A 20,067-nucleotide genomic window follows, 5' to 3' on the forward strand; every position below is an offset into this window, starting at 1 on the left:
CTCTCCCATTTTACAGGGGAGGCAACTGAGGCCCACAAAATGCTTGAGGTCACAGAGTCTCTAGGGTCAAAGGCAGGCCTTGTGTGACCCTGAGTCTTTGCCTCGGGGATAAGCCCTTCCCACTCGGCCAGGCCTGCTCCTGATCCACTCTCCTGGTGGGCAGCCCCACCCTCACTTTGTTCTGCTGTGGCTGGCTGGCTGGCTGGGAGCCAACTGGCCGCGTTGCCCTGGTGCTCGGAGGAGGCTGAGGCAGCCATACACAGGTTGCTATTTGCTTTCCTCTCCACGGAGCTTCCTGGCCTGGACAGAGGTGGGCGTGGGGCCAGGTGTGCGGGTGGGGAGGATTTTTGGATCACTCGTCTCTCTCTGAGCTCCTGGTGGTGCCTGGAGGCCAGGGCTGAGCCACCTGCAGGGTGAGTGACTGAGTCTGCCCAGAACAGATGGGCTTCCCAGGTGGCTCAGCGGTAAAGAATCTGCCTGCCAATGCAGGAGACGTGGGTTTGATCCCTGGGTCAGGAAGATCCCCTGGAGGAAGGCATGGCAACCCACTCCAGTATTCTTGCCTGGAGAAGCCCATGGACCGAGGAGCCTGGAGGGCTATAGTCTGTGGGGCTGCAAAGAGTTGGACACGACTGAGCGACTGAGCATGCATGCATGGCCAGGGCAGAGGGGTTTCTGGGAAGCTGGACTTTCAGTGTTAAAACTGGGAAAGTCCTGGTGACTTACCCTGTGTGGTGGGGTGGTAGGCCGGACAGCAGAGGGGAACCAAACCAGGTCAGTCCCCCAACCCCCAAGCACACTGCTCTGTTCCCCTCAGGCCCTGCTGCCCGAGGGGGTCTGTACTGGGCCTGGCTTTGACATCAGGCAGAGTTCATTGAAGAATCCCTGTCTATCCCGTAATGATTACATGAGCCTGTCATTTCAACTCTTGGCTCCTCAATTGCCTCTTTTCTAAAACGGTAATAAGATTTTGGTCTTCTCACGGGCATGCCCAGGAACCAAATGAGAAAACAGACATACAACATTTAGCAGAACCCAAGTATATGATCCCCTTCATGGATCGTAGCTTCCCTGGTGGCTCAGACGGTAAAGAATCTGCCTGCAATGCAGGAAACCCAGGTTCAATGCCTGGGTTGGGAAGAGCCCCTGGAGAAGGAAATGGTAACCCACTCCAGTATTCTTGCCTGGAGAATTACGTGGACAGAGGAGCCTGGAAACCTACAGTACATGGGGTCCCAAAGAGTCAGACACGACTGAGCAACTAACACTTTCACTTTCATTATGGATCACTGCCTTGTCATGGTGAAGGGGCTTGCATTCTAAAATCACTGTGGACGGTGACTGAAGCCATGAAATTACAAGATGCTTGCTTTTTGGAAGGAAAACTATGACAAACCTAGACAGTGTATTAAAAAGCAAAGACATCACTTTGCCGACAAAGATCCATATAGTCAAAGCTATGTTTTTCCCAATAGTCATGTATGGATGTGAGAGTTGGATAAAGAAAGCTGAGTGCCAAAGAACTGATGTTTTTGAACTGTGGTGCTGGAGAAGACTCTTGAGAGTCCCTTGGACAGCAAGGAGATCAAACCAGTCAATCCTAAAGGAAATCAACCCTGAATACTCATTGGAAGCACTGATGCTGAAGCTGAAGCTCCAATACTTTGGCCATCTAACGTGAACAGCTGACTCACTGGAAGAGACCCTGATGCTGGGAAAGACTGAAGGCAGAAGGAGAAGGGGGCAGCAGAGGGTGAGATGGTTAGAGAGCATCATTGACTTAATGGACACGAACTTGCGCAAACTCAGAGAGATAGTGAAGAACAGGGAAGCCTGGCGTGCTGCAGTCCATGGGGTCGCAAAGAGTCACACACGACTTAGTGACTGAACAACAACGAAACATCTGATACAGCAGAGCATGCCTGATTATATTGTCAGTGTCTGCTTAACACCCAGCTTCCCATCATTCTCATAATACAACCCAACCTCAGGGACCTTTGAAGCGCCTTGATCTACCCTGAGACCTCTGGCTGCATCTTCTGCTCTTGTCTGCTTGTTTGGTTCTATCACCCTGGTCTCCTGGCTGGCCTAGACCTGACCCATCCTCTACCGGCTTCAGGGCCTTTCCATGCACTGTTTCCTTTGCCTGAAGTAACCAGCCCTCCTCTTCCCCCAGGACTGGCTTCTTCTCATCTTTGGGCCTTGATTTAAAAGTCATCTGCACAGAGAGACCTTCCCTTTCTACCTAATTTGAAGGGATGTTTATCTCCTTGGGAACAGAATGTTTCTTAGATGGGTCACCACTGCCGCCTCAGGCCCTACAATGATGCCTGGCCCATAGCAGAGCTCAGGAGGAGTTCGTCAGGAGGATAGATGAATGAACATTGGCCTGCGAAGGTCCCCAGCGGATTGGAGAAAGAGCCCAGGGTCTTAACTGTCTTTGAGCCTTGGTTTCTTCGTCTGTCAGCAGGGGTGTAGGGGCAGCCAGCTCCTTGGGTTTGCGAGGCATGGATGGGGTGACAAAGATACACCAGTCTGTCCACCAAGGCTGCATGTCGTGGGACTCAGAGATGGGCAGCCCTGCCCACGGGGGCCCCACCTGCTCCTCCACTGCACCTTTCTCCCCGCGTCCACAGCGGCACCTCTGCACACACTACACATGGATCGGGAAACAGAGACCCAGAAGGGGTCGCTCCTGTCTGGTTCCCCTGAGCTGGGCAGCTCTGAGATGGTCACCTCCTCCCGAACATGAACATGGTTACCCGGTCTGGCCTCCCTCCTGCCAGGACCGGGCAGGCAGCTGATGCGTCACATGCCCTCAGCCCCCAGGGACGGGCTCCCCGCGGAGACTCCAGCACCCTGTCAGAGCTGTCAAACAATGTCCCTGCCAGGTTTTCATAAGAATCCGAAGCATCACTGCCCGATGCCAAACACCCTCTTAAGACAATACCTCCGGGGCCTGCGGGCCCATCCTGAGCGCGCCGCCTCTCCTCGGCCATATATAGGCAAAAGCTGGGGAATCCCTCTCCCATGGCTGGATGGGGATCTGAGGGAGGCAGCCCCAGCCTTGGCGTGACCCCCGGGATCTCGCACCTCCAACTCTGCCAGCCTCTGGCCCAGGGGCCGGGTGAGGAGGCCAGGTGGGCGGACCCGGGCTGCCAGGCCAGCGGGCATGGGGCCGGCTCAGGGCCTCCTGTGTCCCGTCAGCTCGCAGCCCTAGTGGCTGGCAGTGCAGGCTCTTCTTACCAAATAAGGCCTGGACCGCGGGGCCTGGACAGGCTCAAGCTCCGGTAGAGTGGCAGGCGGCTGCAGGCCTGCTGGGTCACCTCTTCCTCCTGTGCATGGAGCCAGCTGGCCCCACAAAGCCCTGTCCCCAAGGTTCAGGAGTGCCCCCCACCACCAAGAAGCCCTGGAGGACTGTTCAGCATTCTCGGGAGAGGAGCCTCTATTTAGGGCCACAGGAATGTTCGCCTTGGAACATTCAGAAAGTTCCATTTAGAATCTGAGACGCATCAAGATGTAGAAACATCCCTGGAACTCCTGCTGTGGCCCCAGGGAGCCCTGAACTCAGCCAAAGGGATGACCTGTCTGCCCCACCTTCAATGCACACACCCACGTCTGCTTCTAACCCTCAGGGGGTCCTGCTGTTGGGTGTTATCTGTCGGTAACCTGCAGCTGTAGTCACACCAGCAGCTCCTTCCCACTGTCTGGTCTGTGGTGTCAAAGGGTAAGACTGGCCAAGGGGCTGGGGCAGGGGGACAGAGGCTTTAGAGAAAACTGAGGACCCATGGGCACTTACCTGTCCCCACCTGTGTCTATGGTGAGAAGAGGGGTGAGCACTGGCTAAACTGGGAGAATCCCCCTCCATGAACTAGACTGAGAAGCCTTGGGGGAAGCATCCTGAAGGTGGGGGTTCGGAGGGAGGAGGGGCGAGTCTGCCGTGAGCTGGGGTTGGGGGCTTGTGTCTCAGGACTCACTGTTGGGCATGGAGTCCCCTAGTCTGCCTGCCATTGTTACAGTCAGCAGCTTCACTTTTTGAAGCCTCAGTTTTGCCATCTTTAAAATGGGTATAATGCAAACGCTACCACATGACTGACTGTGGGAATTCAGCTAGGTCAGGTGTGTGGAGGGCTCTGCATAGAGTTGTCTGGGGATTTAGTGGGATCCTGGGTGAGGGAGGAGATCTTGCCTTTCCTGGGGGGTAGGGGCAGACAGGGGCCTGCTCCCGATGGCCGCTCTCCCCGAGTTTTTCACTGCTTTCTCAGTGGCCTAGGGGAGCTGGAGTGGCATTTCGAGGTCTCCTGAGCCCCTTCCAAAGCAGAAAGCACGCGGCTGAGGGTGACACGGATGTTCATGTGTGAACACGTATGAGTGTGTGTGAATGTGGGGGACCCCATGGACTCCCATGAACACAGCTGTGTGACTGTGAATGTATGCAGGCAAGTGGGTGCTCGGACTCGTGGTATGGGCACGGGGGTGTGGTTTGTGCTGATTGCTATTTCTGAAGCCTTTTCATGAGGTCTGGGAATCTTCAAGTGATGGAGCTCCCCAGCTGGACCCTCGAAGCCCCTCTCCCAGGATGGGCTATGGAATTAGGGACCCAGTGAAAAATAAAAACATGCAACTCCTTGTTTAAAAAGTAAGACTTTAAAGATGGCAACAGCATAGCCTTAAACCAAGTATGGGGCCTTTCTGAACACTGGTCCCCATATATGTGGCTGCCCTGGTCCTGTCCCCTCACTCTCCCTGGCAGTATGAGCATGTATGACCCCAGCTGGACCATGGTCTCTCCAGTCCAGCACAGTGGTGGTGATGGGATCAGCTGGAAGGGTCTTTAAAGCCCCCACCCCCGGGGTCCCCAGTCATGGAAACAGCCAGGAGCCCAGGTCAGGATGTGGAGCCCATAATAAACACACTCTTCCAACTGTTCTACTGAAGGCCAAGTGAGCTTTGTTCCCCTGGACCAGAGGCCAGCAAGTTTGTGTAGCTCCTGCTATAGTCAGCCTGCAGGTGCGGCTGTCCATGACAGGGACACCCCTCAGGTGGCCAGGATGGGCTCTGCTGGATGGGCCCCTGGGGTAGAGAAGGTGAGCTCTGGAGGTGAAGGCCAGGACGTGGGGATGGGGGTGGGAGAGCCCCCTGAAACCCCCAGAGCCCCTCAGCACAAAAACTAGAGGCTGACATCTGGGAGCTCCTGCAAGGGGCTTGGGGCTTCCCTGATGGCTGTCGCTTGACACTGGCCCTAAGGTGACACTCTGCTGGCAAAGCGTATTTCCTCCCCTCTCTGGAAAGTTCCTTGTGATCTCCAGAAACCGCCAGATGGTATTTGAACGTGCCCATTGGGAACCTCAGGATTCCTCCCAGAGCCTTCCAGGTCTCCTCCTGCTGAGCTCTGCGGTCCCTTGGGCTGGGAACTGGGCTTGGCTTTTTCACTGGGGTCTTCTCGAGCCTGGCACAACCTTCCAGTGTGAGGAGAGGAGAGAGGCTCCTTTGCAGCCCATGCCATTTGCACCAGGAGTGGGTGTTGGTCAGAACTCTCCTCTGAGGTTGGGCTCACCGCCAGTATGATAGCTAGTCCTTTGACATTTTATTTTAATGGAAAGCCTGATGATTCACGTTCATTGGCTTATTTTCTGATGTAGGAGGTCTTTTCTCCAAGGGCCTGAGGGGTCTGCCAACAGCTTACGTCTTTCTCACAAAAACCACACACCTAAATCATCATGTGCTTTTTGCAGTTTCTCCTTCTTTAAAGTGAAGAGAGAAGGCATATGTTCACGGAGACAACCAACCCAGAGACCTTCCGGGCAGACATCGACGCTCTAAAGTAAACTTGTCTCTTCAATTAATCAACAAAGATTTATTTGGCATGGACTGTGTCTGAGCTGGCCACTAGAGGCTGAGAAGCAAGAGGAAAAATGAGCTGCTGGTTTTCTGTTTTATAAATGCAGAAACAGGCTCAGAGAGGTTGTGTGAGTTACCTAAGACAACACAGCATGGGCATGGAAGGCCTGCAAGGAAGCTGAGTGCAGAAGTTGGCCAGAGGAGGTGGTAAATGGGGTATCATTTGGTGATTAAAACTCACGCTTTGGTGCCAGTGGACTTGGATTCACGTTCTGCTTCTGGGACCTTGGACTGTACCTTTCCCCTCTAAGCCTGGGTTCCCTCAAACTCTGAAGGTTGTACTCTGCTACATGCCGCTGACCTTTGGGAGCCTGTTTCTCACCTGTAAGACAGGGACAATAACAGTACTGCATCAGCTGAGCAGCAGATGTTTATTGAGCACCTACTATGTGCCACGCACCAATCTAGGTGTGGAGGCAACTGTGAACCAAGCAGCCCTGTGAATTATTGTGCCAGTTGATGGGGAATGTGGGCCTCATGTCTGGCCCTGGTTCCCTCTTCAAGCCAGAGATGGGGCGCATCTGGGCAACAGGGCTGTCCTGAGGGTGGAATTTGGCCCAACAGGCCCCCAGCTCCGAGATCCCATCATCTGTCTTCAGCCTGCCAAGGGCCAGGCCAGGAGCCCCAAGGGGAGCAGGGAGAGGACTAGGGAAGAGGGCTTGTCACCATTGTCACCCTGCTCTGGGGTAGCAGCCAGCTGTCAGGCACCTGCAGATGGGCTCATCTGTCATCTCTTCACTGCACTGTCCTGTGGACCCTCAGGGCCACCTGGTGAAGTGGGGACCCCATTTGACAGATGAAGAAACTGAGGCTCAGGGAGTGAAGTCACTTGCTTATGATCACACAGCTTGTGGGGGTGGAGGCTAGGTAATGTCTGTCCACAGCCCAATCTTTGAATTATTAGGTGATGAAAGAAGAGAGACGGGGGCAGGAGAGGAGAGAAAGACTTGACAAAGGTAAGACGATGCCCCACTTTGGGGGACCTTCTGGACCCCCACCCCCACCTCGTGGTTTTCTCTGCACCTGTGCCTCTCTGGGGAGTTCAGCTCACCCATCTCTCTGGCGATCTCTGGGCCTGGACTCATGGCAGCTGTTATTCTTCTCTGAAGATGGTGCCCCAACCTCGGGCCTGAACTTTCCTCCCTCAGCCAGGGACCTGGCATCTCTGGAAGGCTGGGGAGGCTATTTTAAACCTCACAGCTGGTTTTCATTGAGGCTGCTGATATGTGCGTGTAGAAACCTTGGGTTCGTTGTGCCAACACAGAACTAACTTTGCATATGAGTGATGATGGTGCTGATCAGAGTGGAGGCTTGGGGAGTGTGTGAGACTGCAGCCTGAGCTCTGTCCCTACCTGGACATTGGGAGGAAGAAGGTCAGCCTTGGGGTCTGACCCTGAGCATGTCCCTTCCCATCTCTGAGCCCCAGTCTCCCATCGATGATGATGGGGATAAATAACCAGGACTTGTCAAGCACTCCCAGCAAGCTCTCATCCAACAGATCGAGAAGCAAGGCTTAGAGAGGGGCTGCAGGCTGCTCGGGTCACCCAGGGGTGACCAGAAGACCGGATTGAATCCAGCTCTGGTCTGACTGCAGGGCCCAGGCTGGCTGCTCTGACCGCAGGGCTCCCAGGCCCTCTTCACTCTCAAACGAGGAAATGCTCTTACAGTCCCATTTCACCGAGGAGGAAACTGAGGCTCAGTGAGTGTGGTGATGTCCCTAGGGGTCTGCCCTCTTGTCACTTGCACAAGGTTTCCTCCTGCCTAGGGGCCCTCCTACCTTCTGTTCCCTCTGTCTCCCCTTTCCCCTCGAGATCTGCTTCTTCAGGAAGCCTTCTCCCACCCTCAGGCTAGACTCCGCCCCAGACTAGACTCCGCCCCCAAGACTAGACTCCACCCTCCTTTTGGGCACTGACCCGGTAGCTTTTCTATTTGCTGCTGTACCCCATCCTCACAAATGGAGTGGATGTAAACAACAGCCTTTATGAGCTGAGTGTGCATGAGTCATAAGTGCAGGGGGCTCCACTTGCTTGTGGTTTTGGGGTCTCCCAAGGTGGTGGTTGGCTACACTCCTTCCTAGAGATCTGGGAAGCACCTGTTTCCTGCTCATTTGGATTGTTGGCAGAATTCAGAGCCCTGGCTGGTGGCTCCTGCCTCCAGCAAGCTCAAGGCCAAGTTTTTCTCAGTCTGCCATCTCTCTGACTCTCTCCCATTCTCTTCCACTTTTTTTTTTAGACGTCATTGCCATGTAACTTTATATATATATGTTATCTTCCGTTCTGAAGGATCTTTGTGATTACATTGGACCTGGATCATCCCGGATAATCGCTTCCTCTCAAGGTCAACTGTTTAGATACATAAATCATGGGGATGTAACGTATAGCGTGGGGACAATAATTCATAATACCAGATTGCATATTTAAAAGTTGCCAAGAGGGACTTCTCCAGTGGTCCAGTGGCTAAAAGTCCACGCTCCAAATGCAATCTGCCCAGGTTCAATCCCTGGTCATGGAGCTAGATCCCACACACTGCAACTCAGTTCACAGGCCACAACTAAATATCCCTGGTTCGATCCCTGAGCTGGGAAGATCCCATGTGCCATGGAGCAGCTAAGCCCCTGCGCTGCAACTGAGACCCAGCGAAGCCAAATAAATAAACATAAGTTCCTGAGAACAGTTTAACTTGAAGTCCTCACCAGCAGAAAAAAAGAAAACTATTTTGTAACCATGTATGGGGATGGATGTTAGCTATTGTGGTGATCATTTCTCAATGTACACAATTATGGAATCCTTATGTTGTACACCTGAAACAAATATAATGTTGTATGTCTATTATACCTCAATAAAAATAATTAATAAAAATGTAAAAAAGATTTTCTCAATATAATCTGAAATATAAAATAAAATGAGTAGAAATTAAAAAAAAAACTTTACCTTGTTCACTTAAAAGTGGGTTGTTCTAATTTGTCTAGATGTTTTCATTCATCTTCTGATTTCTCGTGTATTTCTTAATCCTGTTTCCTGCCTAAGTGATTCCACAACTTTAAGACCTTTCAATCTATGCATATGAAATTGTCACATATTACAACTGTACCTAACGTTTAAAATTAAGAAAAAAATCTAATGTCGTATGTTAAGCAAAAAAAGGTCAGCTGTTTAGTAACCTCAGTTCTCTCTGCAGCCTTTACTCCTCTTTGTCATATAACCTAACATATTCATAGAGTCTGGAGACTGGGCTTGGACATCTTTTTGGGAACATTATTTTGCCTCCTGCATTACCTGACTCGTCTTTTCTATCACACGCATTTATCAAATCTGTCATTATATATTCATTTGTGAGATTCTTTGTTTTCTGTCTCCCTCTCCAGGCCATTAGAGGGTTGGAGGGAATTTGGAGTGCAAATTCCCTGAACAAACAGCAGGGCCAGGATTTGAACCATGTTGTTATATATCAACAAAGAGTGTTCAACGCTCAGTTTCTCACCTGCTTCCAACAGGGTGCTGTGTCCAGTTGCACAGGTTGTGGACTGCACAACTCTAAGGCTCAGCTTACATCTAAGACTCTGTGATCCTTGCAGTTGGGTAGGGTCCAGCCTTTTGTTCCATGGGCCATGTCTCTGCTCTTGAACCTGGAGCTGTGTTCTCAACCCTGTCAACCTTTGGAGTCATCCAAAGGGCTTTTAAAATCCTGGTGTCCAGGCCATGCCCCAGACCAGTTGCTTTGGAATCTCTGCAGTGGACTCTGGCATCTGCATTTTCCAGGTGACTCTGAAATTGGGCTGAGACGGCCTCCTTCTGGCAGGTCAGAGAGAGAGTTATGTAACACAGAGGGAGGGATGCCCACTTAGCTAACTTCGCAAAAGTGAGGCTCAGCAGCTGCCTTCCCCTTCCATGGCCCCATTTCCTCACTCTGAGTGGCTGTGGCCTGGCTCTTGTGTCTCCTGCGGCCAATTAGCAGGCCTGCACAGCGTAGATGCCCTCGTGGGCTCAGGGCTTATTTCGAACCTGCGAACATCTGGCTGTCAGTGGACATGGGCTGCTCTTATCTATCAGCCCTGCTCCACCAAGGGTGGCAAAGTGTCTCTTGGGTGACCAGCTGGCTGCAGAGAGGAACAGGAGGCTCAAGGGTTGGGCGGAGGGAGAATAGTTTCCTCAAGGAGCCTGTGAGGGTATCCCTTACTTGGGTTTCATGTGAAAGTTACTGGATGTTAAGTTTCACTTATCAACCCTGAATATTCATTGGAAGGACTGATTCTGAAGCTGAAGCTCCAATACTTTGGCCACCTAATGAGTAGAGCTGACTCACTGGAAAGTACCCTGATGCTGGGAAAGACTGAAGGCAGGAGGAGAAGGGGACGACGGAGGATGAGATGGTTAGACAGTATCACTGACTCAATGGACATGAATCTGAGCAAACTCCAAGAGATAGTGGAGGATGGGGGAGCCTGACGTACTGCAGTCCATGGTGTCACAAAGAATCAGACACGACGTAGTGACTGAACAGTGACAAGTTTCACTTCACTTAGCTGCTGTCAGTTTGCTGGCACGTTGAAAGTGAAAGTGTTTGTCTCTCAGTCGTGCCCGACTCTGCAACTCCATGGACTGTAGTCCACCAGCTCCTCTGTCCATGAAGTTCTCCAGGCAAGAATATTGGAGTGGTTAGCCATTCCCTTTGCCAGGGGATCTTCCCAACACAGGGATCGAACCTGGGTCTCCTGCATTGCAGGCAGATTCTTTACGATCTGAGCCACCAGGGGCATCCAGTTAGTTAACATGCTGACGTGTTAGTCAGGAATTACTTACTCAGAGGGCACTGAGCACAGCTTGTGAAGTCTGGGTAGCTCAGTTTTGGGGGCACGTGATGAAATGCACTGGCTGACGGGGTGAGATAGGGAATCGAGGGCTGTTGGGGTAATGCTCTGTCAACACCGTGTTTCCAGGATACTTCTGCTCTACTGGGCACCTTGGGACCCAGCGGGAGGGAGGAAGGAGAGGACAGCCTGGGGAAGCCCGGGGTGGGAGTCAGTTAGAGGTGGGATTGTGGCTGGCACATCTCACCATGTGCTAGGAGTACTCACGGCCCCCTCTTGGTCCCAGTGTGAATCTGGGACCTCTTGGCTGTGTCCTACCACTGGAGGTGTGGTCCCTGCTGGGACCCCAGCCCAGGTATGGGCTTGGAAGGTGTCTGCTTTCTCCAGGGTCACCCACAGCTTCACAGCCCTGGGCCCGGTGGCCCTCTGTCCTTGGCATGCACCTCTTTGCCCTCCCCAAAGGCTTGCGTTTCTTTCGCCTGTTGGCTGGGGGCCCAGGCATTTCTGTTTCCTGCTCGGTGAAGTTAGCAGTGGGGGTGGGGAGACTCGGGATCTGCTCAGGGCAGGAAGGGGGAGGACCATGGCTTCTCTCTGGGAAACCCCTAAGCTAAGACATCACGTCCGAAACTGACATCCTCAACTGCTCACACAGCCCCTCTACCCACAGCCCTGGGGTGTCACTATGCTAAGGGTCTGCTATATCCCCTTCTCTGGTCTCATGGCCCAGATGGAGCCAGTCAGACACTGCAGCTTGCACCAAGAAAGTTGGGGGGGGGTGGTTCTTGATGGAGACCACCCTTCTCGGTAGAGCTGCAAATTCATTTCCATTATAATACTTGTTAAAGTGAACTGGGCCCCTTTTAGGGACAAATGAGTTGGGTACAACTGGGTACAAATGAGTTCATCTCATCTTCAAAAAGTCTTGGGAGTCAGTTAAACTCTTGTACCCATTTTTTAAAAAGATTTTTTTTTAATATGGGCCATTTTCAAAGTCTTTATTAAATCTGCTACAACATTGTTTCTGTCTCATGTTTTGGTTTTTTGGCCACGAGGTATGTGGTATCCTAGCTCCCCAACCAGGGATCAGACCTGCACCGCCTGCATTGAAAGGTGAAGTCTTAGCCACTGGAGCACCAGGGAAGTTCCTCTTGTACCCATTTTGTAGATTAGAAGACCAAGGCATGGAGAGCTCAGTTGATAGGGCCACAGGTTCCTGGGGAGCAGGGCCAGTGTGGCAATGCAGCCTGAGCACCCAGGCTCTGGGAAGAAGTTTGCTGACCCTGAGTGTGCACGCACCTTGGGAGGGGATTCTCAGCCTGGCAGGCCGCAGAGGTCATGGGGAGCACTTCAGCTGCTCTAGAGGAAGCGAAACTTTGGAAACCACATGCTTATCTGCCCCCCGCAAGAGCTGCAACTGGGCAGGGCTTCTGAGCAGCTAAACTTGGCTGGTTCTTCATTCAATTGCTTGTTCATTCATTCATTCACATGTTCATTCCACCAGTGTTGACAGAAGCCTTCTCCTTTGCCAAGTTCTTAGCCCAGGGCAGCAACAGCAGCCAGTAGACAGTCAGGCCACGCCCCCCTTCCCCCCAACCTCCCCCGGAGTTCCATATCCACAGGGGAGATAGGTAAAGAATCTGCAGGCTTGTGGTGTCCATGCTGTGGCAGGTAGAAGGGCTAGAAGGCCATTAAAGTGGGTAAGAGACTGGAGGCTGATGGGATGGGGTGGGGGTGGGGGTTCTGCCTACAGCAGGGGGTCAGGAAGACCTCTCAGGTGGTGACCTTTGAGACCCAAACAAAGAGAAGGTGAGCCAGGCAGAGGAGAGGTGTGTTCATCTTCAAAACTGTATAACAAAGAGCCATAAACTTAGTGGCTGAACGAGCACTCAAGGGTGCCTGTGGGTCAGAAGTTGGCACATTTTAGCTGAGCTCCTCTCTCTGCTCAAAGTCTGACAAGGCTGCAGCCGTGGAGTGGGCTGAACTGGGTTCTCGTCGGGAGGCTTACCCACCAAAAGACTATCTTCAGAATTGGTGCTTTTGAACTGTGGTGCTGGAGAAGACTCTCAAGAGTCTCTTGGACTGCAAGGAGATCAAACCAGACAATCCAAAAGAAAATCAACACTGAATATTCATTGGAAGGACTGATGCTAAAGCTGAAGCGCCAGTACTTTGGCCATGTGATGCGAAGAGCCGACACATTGCAAAAGACCCTAGTGCTGAGAAAGAGGGAAGGAGGAGAAGGGGGTGACAGAGGATGAGATGGTTGGATGGCATCACCGACTCAATGGACATGAGGTAGAGCAAACTCCAGGAGATAGTGAAGGACAGAGAAGCCTGGCGTGCTGCAGTCCATGGGATTGCAGAGAGTCAGACACGGCTGAGCGACTGAGCAATACGCTCCCTCAAGTTGTCACAGACTCAGAACTGAGATGCCTCTGTCCTGTAGCTGTTGGCTGGGAACTACTCTCAGCTTCAACAGGCTACTTCTAGATCCTTACCGTGTGACCCTCTCTCTCAGCCCTCACGGTTTCAAACTCTGATTTCAGGAGGGCCTTGTCTCTTTTAATACCTCACCTGATTAGACCAGGCCCACCCCAGGTAATCTCCCCTTGGAGAAACTCCAAGTCAACTGATTAGTGACTTCTTCTTGGGACTGATATTCCATCTTATTCACAGTCCTGCCCAAATTCAAGGGAAAGAAATTATGCCAGGTGTCTGCACCAGAAGACAGGGTTCTGCCTCCCACGAGGATTGGAGGATTTCTGTGCTACATGAGGGGGACAAGAGCACTCTTTGGAAGGACTCCTGGTTAAATTGCCTTAGAAAGAAAAGTCACTGAGAGGCACAGGCTCCATTCCAAAGCCTTCCTTGGGCCAGCTTTGGGAGTTTCTCCAAGTTCTGGGCACTGTGTTTGAGAGCCAAGTGTGGAGTCTGCCCCTGTGTGCCTGTATCCTTCACAAAAGAAAGAGACAGAATACTGCTCAGGGCTCTTTCTGTCATGAGTGACACAAAATCTGACTGAATAGACTTAAGAAAAATGATTTTTATGTTACTGAAATGGTCTGGGGCTGACTTCAGGCATAGCTGGATCCAGGAGATCAAATCCTGTCACCAGGACTTGATTTCTCTCCATCACTGGCTCTGTCTTCCTTTCCAGTCAACTCCTGGCAGCTCAAGATTTACATCCTCCCACCTCCTCTTCCAATAGAAACTCAGGTTATTTCTTTCCAACAGTTTCACAGAATTAACAGACTGGATTGATTTGGGTCATCTTCCTGTCTATGAATCAATTGCTGAGGCCTGGAGGATGGGATAATCTGATGGGCCAGGACTGAGTCACATGTCTGCCCTTGGACCCTCGAAATGGGCTTCCCCTCAGTTCAGTTCAGTTCAGTCGCTCAGTTGTGTCCGACTCTTTGCAACCCCATGTACTGCAGCACACCAGGCCTCCCTGTCCATGACCAACTCCCGGAGTTTTACCCAAACTCATGTCCATTGAGTCGGTGATGTCATCCAACCATCTCATCCTCTGTCATCCCCTTCTTCTCCTGCCCTCAATCTTTCCCAGCATCAGGGTCTTTTCCAGTGAGTCAACTCTTCGCATCAAGTGGCCAAAGTATTGGAGTTTTAGCTTCAAAATCAGTCCTTCCAATGAACACCCAGGACTGATCTCCTTTAGGATGGACTGGTTGGATCTCCTTGCAGTCCAAAGGACTCTCAAAAGTCTTCTCCAACACCACAATTCAAAAGCATCAATTCTTCGGCGCTCAGCTTTCTTTATAGTCCAACTTTCACATCCATACACGACTGCTACTGGAAAAACCATAGCCTTGACTAGACGGACCTTTGTTGACAAAGTATTGTCTCTGCTTTTTAATATGCTATCTAGGTTGGTCATAACTTTCCTTCCAAGGAGTAAGAGTCTTTTAATTTCATGGCTGCAATCACCATCTGCAGTGATTTTGGAGCCCAAAAAAATAAAGTCAACCACTGTTTCCACTGTTTCCCCATCTATTTGCTGTGAAGTGATGGGACCGGTTGCCATGATCTTAGTTTTCTGAATGTTGAGCTTTAAGCCAACTGTTTTCACTACCCAAACAATAGGGAATTGACTTGAGGTAGAGAGTCCTGCCTGGTGGCTCAGAGATTAAAGTGTCTGCCTGCAATGAGGGAGACCTGGGTTTTATCCCTGGGTTGGGAAGATCCCTGGAGAAGGAAATGGCAACCCACTCCTGTACTCCTGCCTGGAGAATCCCATGGACGGAGGAGCCTGGTAGGCTACAGTCCATGGGGTCACAGAGTCGGACACGACTGAGCGACTTCACTTTCACTTTCAGAGAGTCCTGTAAGAAAATTCCAAGTGCTATTTCCAAAAGATATGGGAGTGGGGATGTAATCGTCTCTGCATTGGATGAGACAAAAATGAGGGTGTGTGTGTGTATATGTGAACATCTCCCATCACACCACACAGGGCAAGAAGCCAACCGAGGGGAAATTCTTTTTTTAATAAAGTATTTTTATTTTTAATATTTATTTATTTAACTGTGTCGGGTCTTAGTTGAGGCATGCGGGATTTTCACTGTGATTTGCAGGCTCAGTATTTGCAGCATGCAAGGTTAGTTACCTCAAGGCATGTGGGATCTTGGTTCCCTGATCAGGGATTGAACCCATGTGTCCTGCACTGGAAGGCAGATTCTTAACCATGGGGCCACCAACAAAATCCCTTGTGGGGAAATTCGAAAGCCAGTGTGTGTGTCTGTGTGTGTATCTGTATGTGTGTGTGTGTATGAGTCAGTGGGCCCTCCCCAAGGTGGGTGGTTGGAGGACAGAGTTCAGGGCTGGGTGGACAAAGGGGATATAGCCATCCTTGGAGGGGAGGAGGGCTTCCTGAGATTGGAAAGAAGCGTGTGTGCTAAGTTGCCTCAGTAGTGTCTGAGTCTTTGTGACCCCGTGGACTATAACCATGAGATTCTCCAGACAAGAATACTGGAGTGAGTTGTCGTGACCTCCTCCAGGGGATCTTTCTGACCCCACGCATGGAACCTGCGCCTCTTATGTCTCCTGCATTGACAGTCGAGTTCTTTACTACTAGTGCCACCTGGGATGCCCTAGAAGACCCCGAAGGTGACTCAGATCTGGGTTAAATACTGCTTTTGCCATTGATCAGCAGTGTGACCCCAGAGATGCAGTTCCTCTCTGACCCTCAGGCTCCTCCTCTTAGGATGGAGGTTCTGATGGTGGCAGATTAGCTGAGGCATTAGAGCAGCATTGGGGGAGACTGCCAGGCTGGGTCCTGTAGTTTCTTCTTGTCTATTGGGAGAACTTCTGCACAGTGCGGGCGTGTTTGTTGGGTGGGAGGGTGGTGAGCGCTGTCTGTCTGTAACTGCCCTAGAGCCTTGACTCCCTGAGAACAGGGCCTGATCTCTGTCTGCGGCGACCTCTGCTGGCACTGCCTCGGGCATGAGGTGAGGAGCTGATCCCCCTCCCTGTACTCCCCTGTGCCTCCTGCCACATGACTTCCCCCTACTCCCCACGGCCCACAGGGCCCTGGCTGCTCTGCAGTGTCCCCAGTGCCAGAGTCCTTTCGTTTTGTTTTGAGGGGCCCAACTCCTTCCCCTCTGCTGTGCGCCCCCATCAGAAGACCTCCAGAGGAACTGAGGCTCTCAGGCAGGAGCATCCCCCTACCCCTGAATCTGCAGGCCAGAGGCACCACGGATGCTCTGGGAAGGTGGTTCATCCCTGTGCTCCATGATCCTGTGGGTGGCTGGCTCCACCCTGCAGCGTGCTCTGGGGGCGCCTGAAGGCTCTAAGTGCCCACCCACTGCCTGGACTGGAGCAGGGGTCCCTTGTGTGTGAGATGACTTCCTCCCTAGACCACAGGAAGCAAAGTGCCATTTCTGGCATCATGGCAAATGCCTGGTGGCTGCTGGCTATCATCAGCTTATCTCCTGGAGCTGCGTGGTGACACTTTGACTTTTCCCAGGGTCCACTCCCCTTCTCGCACTTCCCCTCTTGTTAATGGTGTGGGCCACTCTGACCCCTAGATCAATTTACTCTTTGGGGAACTATTGGAGGAGATGGGGTGTGTGGTTAGGCTGCTTGGGTAAAGGTATCTGCTAACAGTGTTCTCCAGATTTCACTCTCTGAAGGCAGAGAGACCCCTGAGCAAGGCTGGCTTTGTGGGTGTGTGACTTGGGTGGTCACACAGGCCCTCTCTGAAGCACCTCACACTGACTTTAATGCTGTGCCACCACGGTTTAGAAAGTCTCAATACTTTTTGAACAAAGGCCCCAAGTTTTCTTTTCTCATTGGGCCCTGACGTAGGATTATGGGTCTGGATGGGACCCTGAGGTTGCCTCCCCCAACAAGGGAAGAGCCCCTGTTTTCCACAAACATTTTCAAATGTCTACTTCCTCCTGAGAGGTGTACCCACTGGGAACGGTTCATTCATCCCTGGTTCAGGGGCCCCATCAGAGCTGCCCTGCCATCCTCCAGTTTTGATCCTCCACTTTTCTGTTTGGTTTCCCAGGTGATGCTAGTGGTAAAGAACCCACCTGTCAATGCAGGAGATGTAAGAGACTCAGGTTTGATCCCTGGGTTGGGAAGATCCCCTGGAGGAGGGCACGACAACCCACTCCAACATTCTTGCCTGGGAAATCCCATGGACAGAGGAGCCTTGGGGGCTACAGTCCATAGCATCACAAAGAGTTGGACACGGCTAAAGCAACTTAGCCCACACACAGCCTTTTCTTTACTTTCTGACCTTTCTCCTGTTATAGATTCACTGAGCCGGTGCCAGCGTGGCCTCCCTCGCTGCAGCATCTCGCTTAGCCCTCACGACACCCCCATGGGATGGAAACAATGGTCAGTCTGTTCTACAGATGGGGAAGCTGAGATTGGGAGTCAGGAGCAACAGGCCGAGGTGGTGCTGAATCCAGGCTGCAGAGCAGGGAACTTTGACAGATGCTCCCTGCCTCAAAGGACAGAGTCTCCGCCTCAGGAATCAGAGGAGACAAGACAGAGTCCTGTGTCCACAATCTACCCCTTCACAGTATCCCTTCCCCAAGGCTTGCTCTGTGCAGGAGATGGTGTAAGACTTTGAGGTGCTCGGGGTCCGTGGCTGTATCAGTAGGGTGGGGGTGAGCCCCCCGTGGGACCCACAGAGTAAGCCACTTGTGGTTAGTGCCAAGAGCCAGCCCAGGCCTCTCCTGGGCTGGCAGAGTGACCTCCCTGGGGACGTGACGGATTGGCAGAGCCAGGGTTCCCAGGACTAGGTTCTGCAGAGCTTTTTAAAGCCATTTCCTAGGCTAGAAAGAGGAAGATGCCAATTAAGTGCCTGGCTGAAGCGTGAGACCCAAGCGTTCTTGAACCTAGTCACGGAGCCTCCTGAAGTTTCCATCCCAGCCCAGCACGGCATCTGCAGTCAGATGGGCCTGGAGGCTTTTCACTAGCATCCCTTATGAGGGGAGCCCTCAGGATGGTGCGTGCCCAACACTGCCCCGCGGGCTCCTGACAATGTGTGTTCTGGTGGTGCTGGTGCTGCTGGTCTGGAGAGAGAGAGAAGGAAAGGAAGTAGGAAGGGAAAGAAAGAGAGAGGTGAAGAGCGAGGGCGGACAGAGGAAGGGAGGGAGGGAGGAAAGAAGCAGGGAAGGAAGAACTGTGGGAGAGAAGCCCCGGGGAGTGGGGGGTGATGCTGTGTGTTGCCATCAGAGGCAAGAACCGAATTCCACTCCCATCACAAGTGGTTGTGACTCAGGCCTCAATTTCCCCCTCTTGGAAATGGAGCTAAAGACAGTTCCTATTTGGTGGGCTGGGGTGAGGAGGCAGAGAGCCTGGTGCAAGGAAGAAGTTCAGACTATGTGGGTTTTTTGTTGTTTGAAATATGTCCAAGTGAGGGTCTTTTCAGAGACTTCCCTCTGACTTAGGACTCGTCTGCAAAGATGGGCCTGTCATCAGGCACTGGAAGGTTCCTTTATAAAAGAAGTCCCAAAGGTGGCAGAAAATCCATATCATGTCCTAGCTGCTGCTGCTGCTGCTGCTCAGTCATGTCAGTCGTGTCCGACTCTGTGTGACCCCATAGACGGCAGCCCACCAGGCTCCCCCGTCCCTGGGATTCTCCAGGCAAGAACACTGGAGTGGGTTGCCATTTCCTTCTCCAATGCATGAAAGTGAAAAGTGAAAGTGAAGACGCTCAGTTGTGTCCGACCCTTAGCGACCCCACGGACTGCAGCCTACCAGGCTCCTCCATCCATGGGATTTTCTAGGCAAGAGTACTGGAGTGGCTTGCCATTGCTTTCTCCACATGTCCTAGCTACTGGGTAGTAAATTTGGGGTAGAAGATGCTGGAGGGGAAATTTGAATTTTGTACTTTGCATACTTGTGAATATATAAGCTCCCTGGGGTCCCTTGTGAACTTCAAGGGGGTGCCTTGAACTCTGAGTGTGGGACATATGAGAATAGTCTGTGCTATCTTTGCAACGAAAAGTACTAAACGTTGCAAAGATAGTACAGAGTGTTTGCCCGTGTCTCTGGCTCGTTTGACTTTCCCATAATGTCATTCTGCATGATTGGGTCCTGCGCCAATCCTGGTGTCACTCTTCACTCGATTCCAGACTTTAGGGTCCGCGCCAGCGCACACCAGGGTGCACGTGGCTTCTGGCGCCCTGTTACCTTAGTCCTCTGGCCAGTGACTGTTTCCCCCTCATGCCTTCTTTTTGGTGGTCTTGGCTATTTGGGGGCGTACAGCTCAAGCGTTTTGTGACACACCTTCCAATCTGGGTCTGCCTCATGTTTTCCTCAAGGTTAGACCAAGCTTGGGGTTTGGGGAAAGAAGACCACAGAGGTGAAATTCCCTTCTTGTCACATCCTACCACAGGCACATACAGTCCACGTGGTATTGTTTTTACTTTCTAGCCATCCTGGAAAATGAATGACACTACATCTTTCCACCTACAGTGTGGAGCCGTGGAGGTCTCCACACCAAAGAGATCTCTTCAGGGTCACTCTGGGAGAGGCAACAGGGACCAGTAATGGGAGTGGTCAGCGGGGACTTGAACCCCATCTGCCGTATTTCATGTTTACAAGCTCTTTTCTTTTACTGTGAAATGGTAGATAAATGTGTGAGTAGCCCTACAAGCCTACTCGCTGCACTGAACTAAACACACGTGTGTATACACTTGCATACACATGTGCACACACGTACACAAACACAGGGACACAAATACACACATATACACATTCATAGGTACACACACATACATACACGAGTGAGCAAACTGGGGGAGTCTGAATAAAATGGGTGGTTGTATCCGTGTCAGTGTACTGGTTGTGACCCTACACTATAGTTTGCAAGATATAAT

The sequence above is a fragment of the Moschus berezovskii genome, chromosome 15 (genome assembly GCF_049115385.1).
Source record: "Moschus berezovskii isolate FMDL1 chromosome 15, NW_MosBer_1.0, whole genome shotgun sequence".
NCBI lineage: Eukaryota > Metazoa > Chordata > Mammalia > Artiodactyla > Moschidae > Moschus > Moschus berezovskii.